We start from the raw sequence: 18,448 nt of genomic DNA, 5'->3' as shown, positions 1-18,448 counted from the left end.
CGGAGTTTCGTTCTTGTTACCCAGGCTGGAGTGCAATGGCGCGATCTCGGCTCACCGCAACCTCCGCCTCCTGGGTTCAGGCAATTCTCCTGCCTCAGCCTCCTGAGTCGCTGGGATTACCGGCACGCGCCACCATGCCCAGCTAATTTTTTTTGTATTTTTAGTAGAGACGGGGTTTCACCATGTTGACCAGGATGGTTTCGATCTCTTGACCTCGTGATCCACCCGCCTCGGCCTCCCAAAGTGCTGGGATTACAGGCGTGAGCCACCGCGCGCGGCCTGTAAATGTCCATTATATGATTGGAATGACATTTTCTTTCAGCTTAATCTTGCCATAGTTCAAGCAGAGACATGTGAGAAGTTCCTTACTCATTCTGTGAGACCCATTTTGCAACTCCTGCTATTTCCTTTATTTCAGGTTGACTTGTCCTCTAGTTGTAGAAATGTTGTTTCCACAGCAATGCATTTTACAATACACATCCCTGTCAGAGTACGCAGAAACCCTGCTGTGTTGCCTAGAAGCCTTGTTTTCCTGTCAGAAAGGAAGCACATGGTATTCCCTCAGCCTTTCCTGTACTTAACAATAAACTCTTGGTTGTTTGAAAGTTAATAATTTGATGGGGTTTTTGTAAGGTCTTCACGGTCAGTAGAGTAGTCATTAGCTATATGTGGCTGTTGAGCACTTGAAATGTGGCTAGTCTGAATTGAGATGTGCTATAGGTATAAATACACACTAAATTTAGAAGAATTAGTCAGAAAAAAATAAGCATCAATTTTACTTCAGTTACATTGTTGAAATAGTAACATTTTTGACATATTGGGTTAAATGTATTAAAAATTTCACTGGCTTCTTTCTATATTTAATAGGGCTACAATACATTTTAAAATTATGTATGTGGCTCCCATTTTATTTCTGTTTTTTGTTGTTGTTCTTGTTTTAGAGATGGGGGTCTCACTATGTTGCCCAGGCTGGTCTCCAACTTCAGAGATCAGGCGATTCCCCTGCCTCAGCCGCCTGCAGTGGGACTACAGGTGTGAACCGCTATGCCTGCCCATTTTATTTCCATTTGACAGCTCTGTTCTAGACCTTTCCCTAAGCATTTAGTAATCGATGTATATGGATGTGTAGCTATTGGGATACTTTTTTGTTCACGTATAAAAAGTGTTTTTATTTATATAAATGGAGTCATCTCACCCTGTTTTCCTGAAGTTTATATTTTTTTGCTTAAAAATACAAAAATATATATAAATATATTTCATCTTATTGCTTATAGATTTATCTGATTCTTGTTAATGACTAGCATAGTGTTCTACTTTGAATTTTCTATAATTTATTTTATTTTACTTTTTTGAGACAGAGTCTTACTCTGTTGCCCAGGCTGGAGTGCCCTGGTGTGATCTCGGCTCGTTGCAACCTCCACCTCTCAGGTTCAAGCATTTCTCATGCCTCAGCCTCCCAAGTAGTTGGGATTACAGGTGCTCGCCACCAAGCCCAGCTAATTTTTGTATTTTTAGTAGAGATGGGATTTCACCATGTTGGCCAGGCTGATCTTGAAGAACTTCTAACCTCAGGTGATCCACCTGCCTCAGCCTCCTGAAGTGCTGGGATTATAAGCATGAGCCATTGCACCTGGCCAGTTCTATCATTTTCAAAACCAACTCTCTATAGGGAAATTTAGGTTATTTATCATTTTCTTTCTGAGAAACAGTTAAAGATTGCCTCATGTCTAGAAAGATGATACAATTCCTATCAGAATTTTTTTCTCGAATGGAAATGCTTATTACGACTAGGATGAGTAAATTGTGTAGAGGAAGTCAAGGCTTCCTTTATAAAGGACAAAATGGATTCATATCTAGAGCAGAATACAGTCTCGTAGCCAGGCGTTTCAGACCAGCCTGGGCAACATAGGGAGACCCCATTTGTACCAAAAACAAAACAACAAAAAACCAGTCTTTAGGGGAGCAAACCCTTTGAATATAGTGTATCTCTTTAGCTGAAATTCAAACTGTGCTTCTCTTTTGTTCATGATCAGTTACACAGTGAGTTTAGGTAGAATGCGGGGGCGGCAAGGGTCACAGAGAAAAAGAACCCAGTGTGTTCTGTGTCTTATCTTAGAGACATTTATATTGCCCACCATGTGAAAGTTCTTTTTGAAAGCTTCCCTCTCCTCTAGTTATTTTCTTTTTTAGTACAAAACAGCCTTTTTAATATTTATAAAATTTGATATAAGGCCATTTTGTGGGAAGAAAGTCCGATAAGAGAATGAATCTGTGAGCATTAGCAAGAATGAATGAGATGAGATTATTTAAATATACTTTGGGCAATTTAACATCTGTTTGTAAGTGTTGAAATAGGTCACCATGTTATTTCCAAAACGTGGCTTGGGAATTATGCCTTCTTGTCAATTAGCATGTATAACTGGATAAACCGAGACCTAAGTAGCTTTTAGGGGAAGGAGGGAAAGTAGACAGATGGGGGCAGCTGCTTCAGCATAGGTGTGTTAAACAAATTGTCACCCTTTTATCTCTGGGCCAGAGTTTCAGTTCCTACACCAGGAATCAAATGTATGATCTGCTTTTATGATTGCTTCTATACCTGCAAACTCCTTTAAAACAACAAGATTATGAATTTTTTTCTTTTACCGTTGATAATTTCCCTTTACAGTTAGCAGTTTGCCTTTAGAATTTTGGAACTAAAATATTCCTTTCTAAGGCTTTCATTTCCCTCTCTGACATGTACTCTGGGTTATTTAGGATTCAAATTAAGACATTCAAAGGGTGTGTATTTGTGTGTGTATATGCATTTTCTTTTACCTCTGTGAGTGACAGCAATTCCAGAGAAAAGTTAATAACTCTGTCTTGCCAAAAGGTGATGGTTGTATTTTTTTCCATGAAACAAAACCTGGGAGGAAAAGTTGAATGAACTTTGCAAGCAGTTGAGCAAGTAGATTGACCTCCAGACTAAACCCTGGATAAAGGTACAACTAGAATAACTCACTTAGGTTTTCTGTAGGAAGAAGAAATTTGATGTGTAGAGCTTGATCTGTTTTTTGTTTTTAATTTTTAGTTCTGGTTAGCTTTCAGAACCAATCTGCAGGCAACTCCGCATTATCTCCTTAGAGAACTGGAAAATTCCACTGATCTGGATCCTTTGGCAGCAAGCTGACATTTTATTGAGGCTGGTCAGCAGTCCTTGCCCCAGAGTCTTGAAATCGCGAGTGTTTCTGTTGCCCAGTATTGCGTTATTCGTGAACAGATATGAAAATCATATATATCTGAATTTTGTTACCACTGGATGTGATGAGATTTTCTTTTTGATTATTTGGGGATTCTTAGTTCTTTGTCAAACTCTTGAGATTAAAACCATTCTTACAGCTTTTACTTTGGACTTCGTATATTTTACATTATAGGGAAGAGAATGCTCTTGTGGATATTGTGGATATTGCTGGCTACTTTTTTTAGAAATAGGTAGAGTATCACGTATGCTTTTGACTTGGACAGTCTTGCCTGGTACAAATACTAGTTTTACTTAATTCTTTTAGCTGTAAACTAGGGATCATAATTCCTACTTCATGGAGCTGTTTTGAGAATGAAATGAGATAAGGTGTCTTACTGCAGTTCCTGGCACAGAAGGGCTCAATAAAAATTAATAGGTTTTTCCTTTTTAAGTAACAAGGTTGATCTTCACTTACTAGTTCATATTAGAACAAGGAAATTATAAAAATCATCAGGGGAAACAGAGCAGAGTTAAATAAATGAAACTTAAAATGATTTAAAAACCTGTATAGATTTAATCAATATTTTCATCCCCTTCCTACTAAATGTAACCTTTTAGTTAGAGGAGAATACACTAAGACTGAAATTCACTTACTTTTCTTTCCTCTGATTATTCCAATTTATAACAAAATACTTGAGAGGGTCTCAGAAAAGACCAAGAGATTCTTCCTATGAATGTTAGGCTATAGTAATATATATATTTTTTAATTTCCTGGCAACTTTCATTTAAGGCTATAGTAATATTTTATGTATTGAGATATATAAACCTGTATTCAATAAAGAGCCTGAATTAGCAGAATAGGAATTTCCCAACTACAAAGGAAGCTTAACCATAGGGCTTAGAGATTCATTTTTAAAAAACATTTGAATATTTAAGAACTTTGTTCAGGTTTTTTTTTTTTTTTTTTTTTTTTTTAACTCTGTCCCCGTTCAAGTTTCTTAATCTGCTTTGACATCACTATTTTTTTTGATGTCCACGGTTTTATTTACTTAAGACATTAGCCAGTGTTTCATCACCTTTAGAGAGAGAGATATATACAATTAATTATGAAGTTGTATATTATTATGTTGACATTACTTAAAATGTTTTAACTTGTATTCGTTCTAGGGTACATTTGGCAGTGTCTAGAGTCATTACCGGTTATATAATGTGGGCAGGACAGGGGACGCTACTGGCATTTAAGGGGTAAAAAGTTTGGGATGCTGCGAAACATCCTGCGGTACAAAGGACAGCTCCTCGAAACAGAATTGTCCTGTTCAAAATCTCAGTAGTGCCCAAGTTAAGAAACCCTGTGGAACACTATAGTGAATTCCACATGAACATGTGATAGTTTGATTATCTTTTACAATTCTGGAATTGGCTTTTTTCTGTACTTGGCATAGTATATGCTCATATAGGGCATATTTGATAAACGAATAAACTAACAAAGAAAGATAGATCCCAACCTGAATTCTGTAGTAAGCAGGACCTTTTGTGAGTGAGTTGATTTTTGCAAATGGGATCTTTAATTTTTTAATTTTTTATTTTTTAAAATTTTTGAGACAGAGTCTCGCTCTGTCACCCAGGCTGGAATGCAGTGGTGCAATACTGACTCACTGCAGTCTCCGCCTCCTGGGTTCAAGTGATTCTTGTGCCTCCGTTTCCTAAGTAGCTGGCATTACAAGTACATACCACCGTGGTAGCTAATTTTTATATTTTTAGTAGAGACGGGGTTTCGCCATGTTGACCAGGCTGGTCTCAAACTCCCGACCTCAGATGATCCACTCTCCTTAGCCTTTCAAAGTGCCGGGATTACAGGCATCTGCTACTGCACCCAGCCTCGCATTTTTTTTTAATAGAAAAAATTTGGCCCAGCATGGTGGCACCCATCGGTAATCTCAGCATTTTGGGAGGCCACGGTGCAATGCTGGGATTACAAGCATGAGCCACTGTGCCCGGCTGACCGTCAAGTCTTACAGGTCTCATTTTGCCTTTCCCACCCTGCCCTTATCCCTAGAATTGTTTGTTGTTTTTTTGTTTTTTTTTGGTGGAGTCTTGCTCAGTTGCTAGCCTGGAGTGCAGTGTCATGATCTCGGCTCACTGTAACATCTGCCCCCTGGGTTCAAGCAATTCTCTTGCCTCAGCCTCCTGAGTAGCTGGGACTACAGGCACCCACCATCATGCCTAGCCAATTTTTTTGTATTTTAGTAGAGGTGGGGTTTCACCATGTTGACCAGGATGGTCTTGATCTCCTCGCCTCCTGATCCACCTGCCTCAACCTCCCAAAGTGCTGGGATTATACCTGTGAGCCACCACACCCGGCTTTTTTTTTTTTTTTTTTTTTTCCAGTTCTAGAGTACATGTGCAGAATGTGCAGGTTTGTCACATATTTAGTGTGACATAGTGGTTTGCTGTACCTGTTAACCCATCACCTAGGTATTAAACCCAGCATGCATTAGCTATTTTCCTAATATTCTTCCTAAATTTTTCTGTCTTTAAACAGCTTTTACGGGGGAGTGGGGGGATTTATACCATAACATTCATCCAAATGGAAACATATAGTTTAATAATTTATAGTAAATTTGTGTTTGTTTTTTGAGATGGAGTCTCACTCATTTGCCCAGGCTGGAATGCAGTGGCGTGTTTTCGGCTCACTGCAACCTCTGCCTCCCAGGTTCAAGGGATTCTTCTGCCTCAGCCTCCCTAGTAGCTGGGACTACAGGCACGTGCCATCACGCCTGGCTAATTTTTTGTATTTTTAGTAGAGATGAGGTTTTACCGTGTTAGCCAGGATGGTCTCAATCTCCTGACCTCATGATCCGCTGCCTCGGCCTCCAAAAGTGCTGGGATTATAGGTATGAAGTAAGTTTTTTAAAGTAGTAACTTTCATCATGTACAATTCCGTTTTAGAACACTTCCATCACCCAAAAAGTTTCCTCCTGTCCATTTGCAGTCAATTCCTGCTCTCATCTTGAGCCCCAGACAACCACTGATCTGTTTTCTATCTCTGTAGCTTTGCCTTGTCTGGAAATTTCACTAAATAGTCTTTCAATGTCTATCTCCCTGTAATGATTTTTTGTTTGTTTGTTTTTGAGACAGCATCTCTCTCACTCTGTCCACTCCACTCTAGGTTAGAGTTCAGTGGTGCAATCTCGGCTCACTGCAACCTCCACGTCCTGGGTTCAAGTGATTCTCGTGCCTCAGCTTCCCTAGTAGCTGGGATTACAGGCATGTACCACCACACCTGGCTAATTTTTGTGTTTTTAGTAGAGACAGGGTTTCACCATGTTGGCCAGGCTGGTCTCGAGCTCCTGACCTCAAGTGATCCACCCGTCTCTGCCTCCCAAAGTGCTGGGATTATAGGCGTGAGTCAGTGTACTTGGCCTCCCTATAATGTGTTTTTGAAGTTAATCCAAAAATGAGTGAATGAGGATCTTTGGGGAGCTCATCAATTTCCCATTTGTCAGTGCTGAGCAGTTCTGGAGAGTTGCCAGAAGACAGAAGTCTTCCAGTGTAGTATATATCAGTAATTCATTCCTTTTTATTACTAAATAATATTCTATTCTATGGATATACCACATTATATTTATTCCATACATCAGTTGATGGACATTGGGTTGTTTTTACTTTTTGGCTTTTTAAGTAATGCTGCAACGAAGATTGTGTGTACAAGTCTTTATGTGGACATGTTTTCATTTTTCTAGGGTTGATACCTAGGAGTGAAATTGCTAGGTGGTATGGTTAATTATGTTCAAAGAAATTTTAAGGAATTGCTCATTGTTTTCCAAAGTGGTCCCACCATTGTTACATTCCTACCAGCAGTGCATGAGGGCTCCCTTTTGTCTACTTCCTCATCAACAGCTGGTAGTGTTGATCTTTTTTGATCTAGCAGATGGGTAGTAGTACTTCATTATATTTAATTTGCATTTCCTTTATGCCTAATGATGTTGAGTATCTTTTCATGTGCTTACTGGCCATTTGTATATCTTCTGTGATGAATTATGAGTCGTATATCTTCTTTGTTTTTTTGTGTTTGTTTTTTGGAAACAGGGTTTCACTGTATTGCTCAAGCTGGAATATAGTTATGTACGGTACCCTCGAACCCTTGGCCTCAAGTGATCCTCCCACCCCAGCCTCCAGAGGAGCTAGTACTATGCCTGACTGTGTATCTTATTGACTTGGGGCTTCCTCCCTCACTTTCTATCTGTTCTGACAGCCAGACTTAGTACTGTCTCCTTAAGCCATGGAGAAGCATCTTTCTGCTTAAGTTTTAATCCCTCTGTGCCACAGAGACTGACTAATCTCACACAGTCAAGTTCCCTTCTCTCATACGCTGAATCCACTCTAATTTCTGCTTGGCTTTGGTTGCTCTCCAGTGCTGTCAGCTAGGCAAGAATTTTCTATATATTGCCCATAGTTTATAGTTGTTATCTGTCTGAGGAAGGGTTAGTCCTGAAAAGCTGCTATATTACTATGTTATTCCATTTACTAATAGCTTCTGTCTTGACTCAACACAAATGTATTTAACCTTGCCATCCAACTTTAGTTATCACATGTAAGTTATAATTACTTTCTGATTTGTAAGCTCTTTATGGGCTTAGACTAACTCCACATATTAATATACCAAATATTTAAGATGCTATGGAAAAGCAACTAGCCATTCACCATGGTGAAATTTGTGTTACGTTGATAGCCAAATAATTGACAACACGTTTATAGCCACAAATAAGTAACCTGGTTTCCTTCTCAGCACCCATCTATTTAAAATACACTCAGAACAGCCACCAAAATGATGCAGTTACTAGCTAGTGTTTAGCAGTGTTTAGCACTTGGCATACATTTGTAAATGTTTAGTGGTTTGCAAACTCTTTGGTCTTAGGTAGGACTTTTTCACATCCATATCAATGATTGAGGACTCCAGAGAGCTTTTAATACCTACCGATATTTACTGTAGTAGAAATTAAAACTGAGAAATTTAAAACATTAACTTATTTTCAGTTAACAGTGGTAAGCTCATTACATGTTAACATAAGTAGCATATTTTTGTGAAAAATAAGTATATTTTCCAAAACAAAAATAGAATGTAGTGAGAAGAGTGGCATTGTTTTATATTTTTACAAATCTTTTAAATATCTGTCTGAATTGAAGATAGCCTACTCTGTATCTTCTTCCCACATTCCATTAGCTGTCAGAGCAGCAATACTGTCACCTACTATGTAGCCTCTGGAAAACTCCACTTGTGACCTAATACAAGAGAAAAAGGTAAATAATGTTTTCGTATTGTCATGAGAATAGTTTTAACCTTTTAATTCCTTTAAAAAAAGTCTTATCTCTCGGGGTCCCTGAAACACACTGAGAACTGCAGGTTTAATATGTCCCTAGAAGGGTGCTCAAGCAACTAAGAACAGTGTTTGTCTCGGGGAAAGGGGAATTTGGTATCTGAAAGACAGCAGAGAGTAGAATGGAGGCTTATTTTAAAATATCTTTTGAGTATTTTGCTTGGTATGTTAATTACCTTTTTTTTTTCTTTTTAAAAAGTGAATTATTGGCCGGGCACGGTGGCTCAAGCCTGTAATCCCAGCACTTTGGGAGGCCAAGGCGGGTGGATCACGAGGTCAAGAGATTGAGACCATCCTGGTCACGGGGACATGGTGAAACCCCGTCTCTACTAAAAATACAAAAAATGAGCTGGGCATGGTGGTGCATGCCTATAATCCCAGCTACTCAGGAGGCTGAGGCAGGAGAATTGCCTGAACCCAGGAGGCGGAGGTTGCAGTGAGCCGAGATTGCGCCATTGCACTCCAGCCTGGGTAACATGAGTGAAACTCCCGTCTCAAAAAAAATAAAAAAATTTAAAAAAATAAAAAGTGAATTATTAAATAAGCCCTTATCTTCCTTGTGACAGAAAGGTGCTTAAAGTAATAGTGGGTTTTTTTGTTTGTTTTTTTTTTAATTTCACTTTAGGCACATAGATCTAGAGGGGAGAAGAACCTCAGAGGATACCTCCCTGATCTAAATTAGGTTCCCACTGGCATTGAACTATAGCCCCTAATTCTTTTCTGTAGCACTTACCTCAATTTGTAATTGCATAGCTGTGTGTGTGTGGTGTGTGTGTGTGTGTGTGTGTGTGTCTATTTCACCTCTTTTCTCCCCCACTGGACTGTTCGCTTCCTGAGGGCATGAATCAAATCTGTTTTGCCCGCCATTCTCAATTCAGTACTGGGTTCATAATAGTTTGTTTGTAAGTATTTATTGAATGAATGAATGAGGATCTTTGGGAAACTCATATCAATTTCCTATGTGAGTGCTGAGCAGTTCTGGACAGTTGCCAGAAGACAGTTCTTGACCAAACACATTTTTTTGCATAGATAAAATGCTTCCTGGCCGGACATGGTGGCTCACACCTGTAATTTCAGCACTTTGGGAAGCTGAGTAGGGTAGATCATTTGAGGTCAGGAGTTTGATACCAGCCTGGCCAACATGGTGAAACCCTATCTGTAATAAAATTACAGAAATTATCTGGATGTGGTGGAAGGCACCTGTAATTCCAGCTACTCAAGAGGCTGAGGCAGGAGAATCACTTGAACCCAGGAGACAGGTTGCAGTGAGCCAAGATTGTGCCACTGTACTCCAGCCTGGGTGACAGAGTGAGACACCATCTTAAAAAAAAAAAAAAGGGCTGGGTGCAGTGGCTCACGCCTGTAATCCCAGCACTTTGGAAGGGCGAGGCGGGCGGATCACCTGAGGTTGGGAGTTCGAGACCAGCCTGACCAACATGGAGAAACCCTGTCTCTATTTTAAAAAAAAGATAAAATGCTTCCTGCATTTGTTCTCATTCCTTATAGATTATGCACTAGATGAGCAGTAAGTATTAATGATCCATTTAAGAGTGTCACCAGAGGGGATAGCAAAATGAGTTTTTTTGGTGATCAGACTTTCATATATTAAGTCTTTTTACTATTTTAAAGATTCCTTTGTCATTCTTTGGTTGTTACATTTTTCTATAGAAAAATAAAATAAGCTTTTTTTTTCACCCTATTGGATTTTTCAAACCTGACTCCAGTGCCAGAATAAAGAGCATTATACTAACTTAACGCTTCCTTGTGCCTGAATGAAGCTGGCCAAATGCTTACATCTGTTTCCTGGTGGTGATTCTTTCAGTATTCTCTGTTCACATGCCACTGGGTCGTCAGAAGACAAGTGTCCTGATTTCAGAGCCAACGGTTTGCTTTTAAGCTGCAAGACCCTCCATTGCCATAAGATCTGCCACTGCCATAATAACAAAACCTGAGCTGAAGCTTCTGCTGCAGCCATTGAGGTCTATTCATAGGCCTCCTGCTCTCACTTCTGGTTCCATGTAATATCATTGTTTATAAAAAGAATTAGTGTCCTGTATAGAACAGTACTGTGGGGCAGAAGATTTGCAGTCATTAGTAGGAGGGGCCACAGCAAACTGCAGTTTCGTTTTGGCCCACAAAACGAAGAAAAGCAATTCTTTTCCCTCTTAGGAAATTGAACTTTAACTTAGGCTTGCTTTTGTAATAACTGAAGGAATGAAGGGCAAAGAGTGGTGTTCTGGAGGGTACTTCAACTTACAGCTTGTGTTGTAGGTTAAGATTGGCTTCATTATTATGTTACATGGTTTCTTGAGCTATGGTGAGCATATTTTCCAAACCAAAAATCAGCACACCTATTCTGACAGTATTTTTTTTTAAGTCAAATGTATTTATACATTTAGAAGTAAAATTTTAAAGTTGAGACTGTCCAGGAAAACCCAGAACATAGGGATGTCTTGTCTGGAAGATAGGAGATTGACTCCTCGAAGGAGGAATGTGCTGAAGTCTTAACTTCACTCTACCTGCCGTTCTGCGCAGTGTTGATATCAGTGCTCCTAGAGCTGCAGCTGGGCCCCACCTGTCTACCCAAAGTAGAATGCTACACCATAGGCCATAGGCAAGACCACTGGTTTGTATGGAAACTTGAAATTTAGTATGAAGGATATTTTTTGCCTGGCCGTGAAGCCTTAGGACATGGAAAAGGAGATGACAGTACTGACCCAGGACTGTCCTGTCTGACATATTACCCAATTTGTGTAGAGCAGACAGTCTAGGAACTAGCAAGCATTCAGGTGCAGCAAAAGCATCTCAGAATGAATAACTTCATTGAATTCTTGGGTTTTTCCAAGTTTCTTCATTTTGTAGAAATGACTTCCTGTAGGTATGGGAATTATTGGTCAAGATAGACTCTTTTGCTTGTTTTCCTGAGGCCACGCTTCCAGCTCATGCCATAGCTGCATACTGCAGAATAGGAGAAGGAAGAGAGCGGAAAATAATTAAAAAAAAAATCCTGAAAATAAATCCAAGGAAACCAGGGTCCGAAAGAGGAAACAGACGTTGAGAAATTCAAAAAGAAACCAGACAATGGAAGAACATGTTCATGTGTTCAGAGTTGTTTTCTATAGTATATTTATGGAGGGTACAAATGCCTTTTGACAGTTCTATTGTATATTATTGTAAAAAAAAAAAAAACATATTTTTTATTCTTTGAGCTTTTTACCTGGTTATCCCTTCCTAAGTTGTTTTTTTGTTTTGTTTTTCTTTTTGAGACAGAGTCTCACTCTGTTGCCCAGGCTGGAGTGCAGAGGCACGATCTTGACTTACTACAGCCTCCACCCCCCAGATTCAAGCAATTCTTGTGCCTCAGCCACCCAAGTAGCTGGGATTACAGCCATGCACCACCACGCTCAGCTAATTCTTGTTTTTTTTTAATACACGTGAGGTTTCACCATGTTGTCCAGGATGGTCTTGAGCTCCTGACCTCAAGTGATCCATCTACCTCGGCCTCCCAAAGCACTGGGATTACAGGTGTGAACCACCGCGCCCGGCCTTACGTTTAAACAATATTTGACTTGACTAGGTGCAGTGACTCACGCCCCAGCCTGGCCAACATGGCGAAACCCTGTCTCTACTAAAAAATACAAAAATTAACTGGGTGTTTTGGTGAACGCCTATATTCCCAGCTACTCCAGAGGAGAATCACTTGAACCCAGGAGGTGGAGGTTGTAGTAAGCTGAGATCACACCACTATACTCCAGCTTGGGTGGCAGAGTAAGACTCCGTCTCAAAAAAAAAAAAAAAGAAGAAAGAAAAAGATAATTGGTGAATGGGTGGAATGTTTGAAAAGATAGCCAAAAATGTATCTTAACATTGGGTGATATTTCTAGAGATGAAGTGGAAGATCAACTGCTGTTTCTTACTCTTTCTTTCTAAAAAAGAATTCTTATGTGAATCTTTTTAACGTCTTACCTGTAACATTTTTATGGTTTGCTTAATGCTCGGTTGTTAAATTTGTCTACTGAAAATTAATGTTGCTTAAATATTACATATAAATTAATGTGGCTTGTTCTTTTAAGCACTTTAAACATCTTAACAGATAAAATATAAATAAAATTATTATAAGACTTATTCTGTGTGGTGTGGGGTAAACTAGTGGCAGATTTCCAGTTATCTTGATTTTCAACAATTTCTACTGGAAGGAATTGTATTCAGCCACAGAAAGGTTATTGTTATGTATGCTCTGTTTTTGTCTTTAATTTATGCGCCCCATTGGGGATTAATGAGATGAAGAGGGCTAGTATTCTTTTCCATGTACAAAAACCCCTTTTAGACCCACTGGTGCTAAATTATTTTTACAAAATTAGTTTTGTTTCAGTTTCTTTCAGTTAACCATAGTTATTTTCTTCATGAAGCTCAGATTGTCATAGATTGGCTAATGGCATTGTCTTGGAGCTGATTCCTTTGTCCTTTTGGCACTGACTCTGGCAGCCTGAAAAGTGTTCTTGCTTTCTGGCAGTGCTGGAAAATACCAGAAGGGTGTTTATTGTTTTCTTGCCCCAAGACATGGAGTCATCTCCCGTCTAGGTTCCTGGTTCCTTTCAGTGGAGAGTAATATTAGAAACCAAAATCTGGGCTAGGCGCAGTGGCTCATGCCTGTAATCCCAACACTTTTTGGGAGTCCAGGATGGGAGGATTGCCTGAGGTCAGAAGTTGAAGACAGCCTGTCCAACATAATGAGTCAAAAATTTACAAATGAGCATACATCTGTTGGGAAGGCTTAGACAGGAGGATCATTTGGGCCCAGGAGTTTGAGGCTGCAGTGAGCTAAAAGGTGCCACTGCACTCTACACTTTAGCCTGGGTGACAGAGTGAGACCCTGTCTCAAAAAGAAAAGAAATCCAAAATCTAGGCTCAAGGGAGCTCATGAAGGGTGATGATCAGCAAAACTTCTGTTGTTACCGCTAAAGTAATTTTAGTGACAGCTTTATTATTTCATTACAAGATATTTTTTATTACAAGATATTTTCTACATACAAAAAAATATAAATCAAACACCCATGCACTTATTACCCGTCCTTCTTTATATCTCCTTTCATCCCCGAAGAGGAAAGTAACCACCACCTTAAATTTTTATCATTCTTGTCTTCTTTTTTGAGACAGAGTCTTGCTCTGTTGCCCAGGCTGGAGTGTAGTGGTGCAATCTTGGCTCAGTGCAACCTCTACCTCATCCCGAGTTCAAGAGAGTCTCCTTCCTCTGGCTCTAGAGTAGCTGGGATTACAGGTGTTTGCCACCACGCCCAGCTGGGTTTTATATTTTTAGTATAGTTAGATTTCACCATGTTGGCCAGGGTGGTCTTGAACTCCTGACTCAAGCGGTCTGCCCACATCGGCCTCCCAAAGTGCTGGGATTACAGTTGTGAGCCGCTGTGGCTTGCCTCTTAAATTTTCCTTTATGGTTTTTTTTTCTTTTTTACCATTATGCAAGTACCCCTAGACAGTCGTTATTTGAATTTGCTTGTTTATGAACTTGAATTCAATGTCATCTCACAGCATGTATTTTTCTGTGACTTACTTTTTTTACTTTGTTATTTTGACATTATATTGATGTAGTAGTTCAGTAGTATCTACTGCTTTATTGCAGTTAATTTCGTGACTATGCTGCAATTTTTGTGTTTTCCTGTATTATTTCTAGTTTTTTGCTATTGGAAAAATATTGCTGTGGACATTCCCATACGTGCTTCTTTGTGCATATGTGTAGGGGTTTATCCAGGTTGCCATGTTTGCGAAATGTTTTTACATGACCCCATAGTAAGAAATATGTTTTCATCATGACTCCAGTGTACCCACATACACTAACCTACACATGACTGAAACAAAAACCTTATTATAATTAATGAAAATGAAATGCTTTTCCATTCAGTCTATTTTAATTGATTGTTTTGGCTGAATTATATGAAGAAAATTTAGTTTCAGATATGTAGTTGGAAAAGGAAGGAGTATTTTAATAGCTGTTTTGATAATTTTGGTTATCCTTTTGTAATACTACACCAAAATGTGAACAGTGACAGCTTTGTAAAGTTTCGTTGCAATGTGGAATCTAAATCATACCAGTAAACTTTTTTTTTTTTTTTTTTGAGACGGAGTTTCACTCATGTTACCCAGGCTGGAGTGCAATGGCGCGATCTCGGCTCACTGCAACCTCCGCCTCCTGGGTTCAGGCAATTCTCCTGCCTCAGCCTCCTGAGTAGCTGGGATTACAGGCACGCACCACCATGCCCAGCTAATTTTTTGTATTTTTAGTAGAGACGGGGTTTCACCATGTTGACCAGGATGGTCTCGATCTCTTGACCTCGTGATCCACCCGCCTCGGCCTCCCAAAGTGCTGGGATTACAGGCTTGAGCCACTGCGCCCGGCCACCAGTAAACTTTTTGTACTGTTACGTTAAAATCATTTGGTCTCACTTGTACTTCAAATGATTTTTTTTAACCAGCATTCTTGATTTGTAACAGCACACATTAATCATTTCAAAAACACTGGTTACTGGGTTACACAGCTCTTCTAATGTTGACTAAATTTCATTAGACATTCGCAACAAGTGACATTCATTAATATCACTGCCAATCTCATCAGAAAAGTCTTACTTAAGTACAGGGAAGCTGTCTAGTTCACGGTGGTAGACAACAAGTTTTCCAAAATTCTAAAGCTCAGAATGTATCACTGCCAGCAGATACTGTCAGTTCTTACATAACCAGACATTGTTCAGTTTTGAGAAAGGAGAAAATGTCTGTCAAATACCTAAGTATGAATAACCATAGTTTATCTGCCATTTTTTCAGGTAAAAATGGTGTTTGTGGGGGAAAGTAGATAATCCAGCTTGCAATTCAGTTGCACAAATGCTTTTCCTGGAGACTTCCACTCTTGGCGGAAGCACTTATATTTAAAAGATAACTACTTAAGAATCACGATTTAATAAGTTATCTCATTGTATGTAAAATGTTTATTTTAGTTAACCTGGTGCTTCATTCTTTGTTTATAAAAAAAAGCTTTAGAATGATGTTATATTGAATATCTGAATAGATTATTATTTCAGAAAAGCTGCTATAATAACATGGAGAGTTTCCATACGTTAGCACACATCATCTGATGGCACTATGCTTTACTGTGCTTCACAGAATATGTTTCTTACAAATCGAAGGTTTGTGGCAACCCTGAGTTGAGGATGTCTACCGGTGCCATTTTTCCAGGAGGCCATATTCACTTCATGTCTCTGTCCTGTTTTGGTAATTCTCATAATATCTCGATATTATTATGGCAATCTGCAAATCAGTGATCCTTGGTATTACTATTATAATTGTTTTCAAGCACCATGAGCCACACCCACATAGGATAATAAACTTAATTGGTAAATGTTGTGTTCCCTGAGACAAAACAATATTGAAATTAGTCTAGTTAGTAACCCTACAATGACCTCTAAGTGTTCGAGTAAAAGGAAGAGTCACATCTCTCACTTTAAGTCAAAAGCTAGAAATGATTTCAGCTTGGTGAGAAAAGCATGTTGAAAGCCAAGACGGGTTAAAAGCTAGGCCTCTTGTGCCAAACAGCCAAGTTGTGAATGCAAAAGAAAAGTTCTTGAAGGAAGCTAAAAATGCTACTCCAGTGAATGCACAAATGATAAGAAAGTGAAACAGCTTTATTGCTGATCTGAAGACACTTTGAATGGTCCCAACGGAAGATCAAACCAACCACGTTCCCTTAAGCTAAAGCCTAATGCAGAGTAAGCCCTCAAATCTTCACTTCTATGAGGGAGGAGAGGAAGCTGCAGAAGAAAAGTTTGAAGTTAGCATAGGTTCTTTCCTTAGAAAGAAGCTGTTTCACCAGCCGCAGGGGCTCACACCTGTAATCCCAGCACTTGTGGAGGCTGAGGCAGATGGATCTCTTGAGGTCAAGAGTTTGAGACGAGCCTGGCCAATACAGTGATACCCCCATGTCTACAAAAAATACAAAAATTAGCTGGGTGTGGTGGCACATGCCTGGCTACAGTAAACAACAGATTTTCAATGTAAATGAAACAGCCTTTTTTTTTCAGATGGAGTCTCACTCTGTCTCCCAGACTAGAGTGCAGTGGCACGATCTCGGCTCACTGCAACCTCTGCCTCCTGGGTTCAAGTGATTCTCTTGCTTCAGCCTCCTGATTAGCTGTGATTACAAGTGTATGCCACCACGCCTGGATAATTTTTATATTTTTAGTAGAAATAGGGTTTCACCATGTTGGTCGGGCTGGTCTTGTACTCCCAACTTCCTGATCTGCCTGCCTTGACCTCCCAAAGTGCTGGGATTACAGGCGTGAGCCACTGCGCCTGGCCTTTTTTTTTTTGGTTTGTTTGTTTTGTTTTGTTTTGTTTTGTTTTTAAACAGCTCTCTGACCAGGCATGGTGGCTCACGCCTGTAATCCCAGCACTTTGGGAGGCCGAGGCGGGTGGATCACCTGAGGTTAGGATTTCGAAACCAGCCTGACCAACATGGTGAAACCTCGTCTCTACAAAAAATAGAAAAATTAGCTGGGCGTGGTAGCACGTGCCTATAATCCCAGCTATTTAGGAAGCTGAGGCGGGCGAATTGCTTGAACCTGGGAGGTGGAGGTTGCAGTGAGCAGAGATCATGCCACTGCATTCCAGCCTGGGTGACAGAGCAAGACTCCATCTCAATAAAATAAAAAATAAACAGCTTTCTATTGGAAGGAGATACCATCTAGCTAATCTAGTCAATGCTTGGCTTCAAAACTTAGAGGGATAGGCTTACTCTTTTGTTAGGAGCTAATGTAGCTGGTGACTTTAAGTTGAGACCAGTGCTCATTTGCCATTCTAAAACTCCTAGGACCCTTAAGAATTATAATAGATCTTCTCTGACTGTGCTTTGTAAATGGAACAACAAAACATAGGTGACAGCACATCTGTTTCTAGCATCGTTTCCTGAATATTTTAGCCCCACTTTTGAGATATACTGCTCAGACAGAAAGATTCCTTTCAAAATATCACTGCTCATTGACAAGGTACCCAGTCACCCATGTGCTCTGATAGATGTGTACAAGAAGATTAATGTTGTTTTCTTTACTGTTAACATCCATTCTGCAGCCCATGGATCATGGAGTAATTTCAACTTTCAAGTGATTTATTTGTTTAACTCCTGGCAATCTGTGATGGTCTTATTACTTAAGAGATACATTTAATAAGGCTACAGTTGCCATAGATAGTGATTTCTCTGATGATTCTGGACAACGTTTATTGAAAACCTTCTGGAGATAATTCACTATCCTATAATGCCATTAAGAGCATTTGTGATTCATGGGAGGAAGCCAAAATATCTACAGGAACAGGAGTTTGCTAGAAGTTTATTCCAGCCCTCATGGATAACTTTGAAGGGCTCAAGGCTTTCAGTAGAGGAAGTAACTGCAGATACGATGAGAAGTAGAGCCTGTATTAGTCCATTCTCACACTGTTGTGAAGAAATATCCAAGACTGGGTGATTTGTAAAGCAAAGAGATTTAATTGACTCGCAATTCCGCATAGCTGGGGAAGCCTCAGGAAACTTACAGGCATGGCGGAAGGCACTTCTTCATAGCGTGGCAGAAGAGAGAATGAGTGCAAGCAGGGGAAATGCCAGACACTTATAAAACCATCAGATCTCAGGAGACTCACTCATTATCACGAGAACAGCATGGGGGAAGATGCCCCATGATTCACTTATCTCTACCTTGTCCCGCCTTTGACACGTGGAGATTATTATAATTCAAGGTGAGATTTAGGTAAGGTTACCGAGTCAAACCATATGAGAGCCTGAAGATGTGACTGCATCACT

The 18,448-nt window shown here is 39.7% G+C and overlaps 1 protein-coding gene across 1 annotated transcript in view; it reads left to right on the top strand.

Annotated features, from left to right (window-relative positions):
• The window catches only part of CFDP1 (craniofacial development protein 1), a 132,989-nt gene that overhangs the window by 51,939 nt on the left and 62,602 nt on the right, over positions 1-18,448 (top strand). The gene's annotated exons all lie outside the window — the stretch shown is intronic.

Source organism: Sapajus apella, unplaced genomic scaffold, assembly GCF_009761245.1.
Source record: "Sapajus apella isolate SASKATOON/1434 unplaced genomic scaffold, GSC_monkey_1.0 scaffold15, whole genome shotgun sequence".
Lineage (NCBI taxonomy): Eukaryota > Metazoa > Chordata > Mammalia > Primates > Cebidae > Sapajus > Sapajus apella.
Note: the sequence above shows the minus strand (reverse complement) of the source record. Positions and strands in the feature narration are given on the sequence as shown.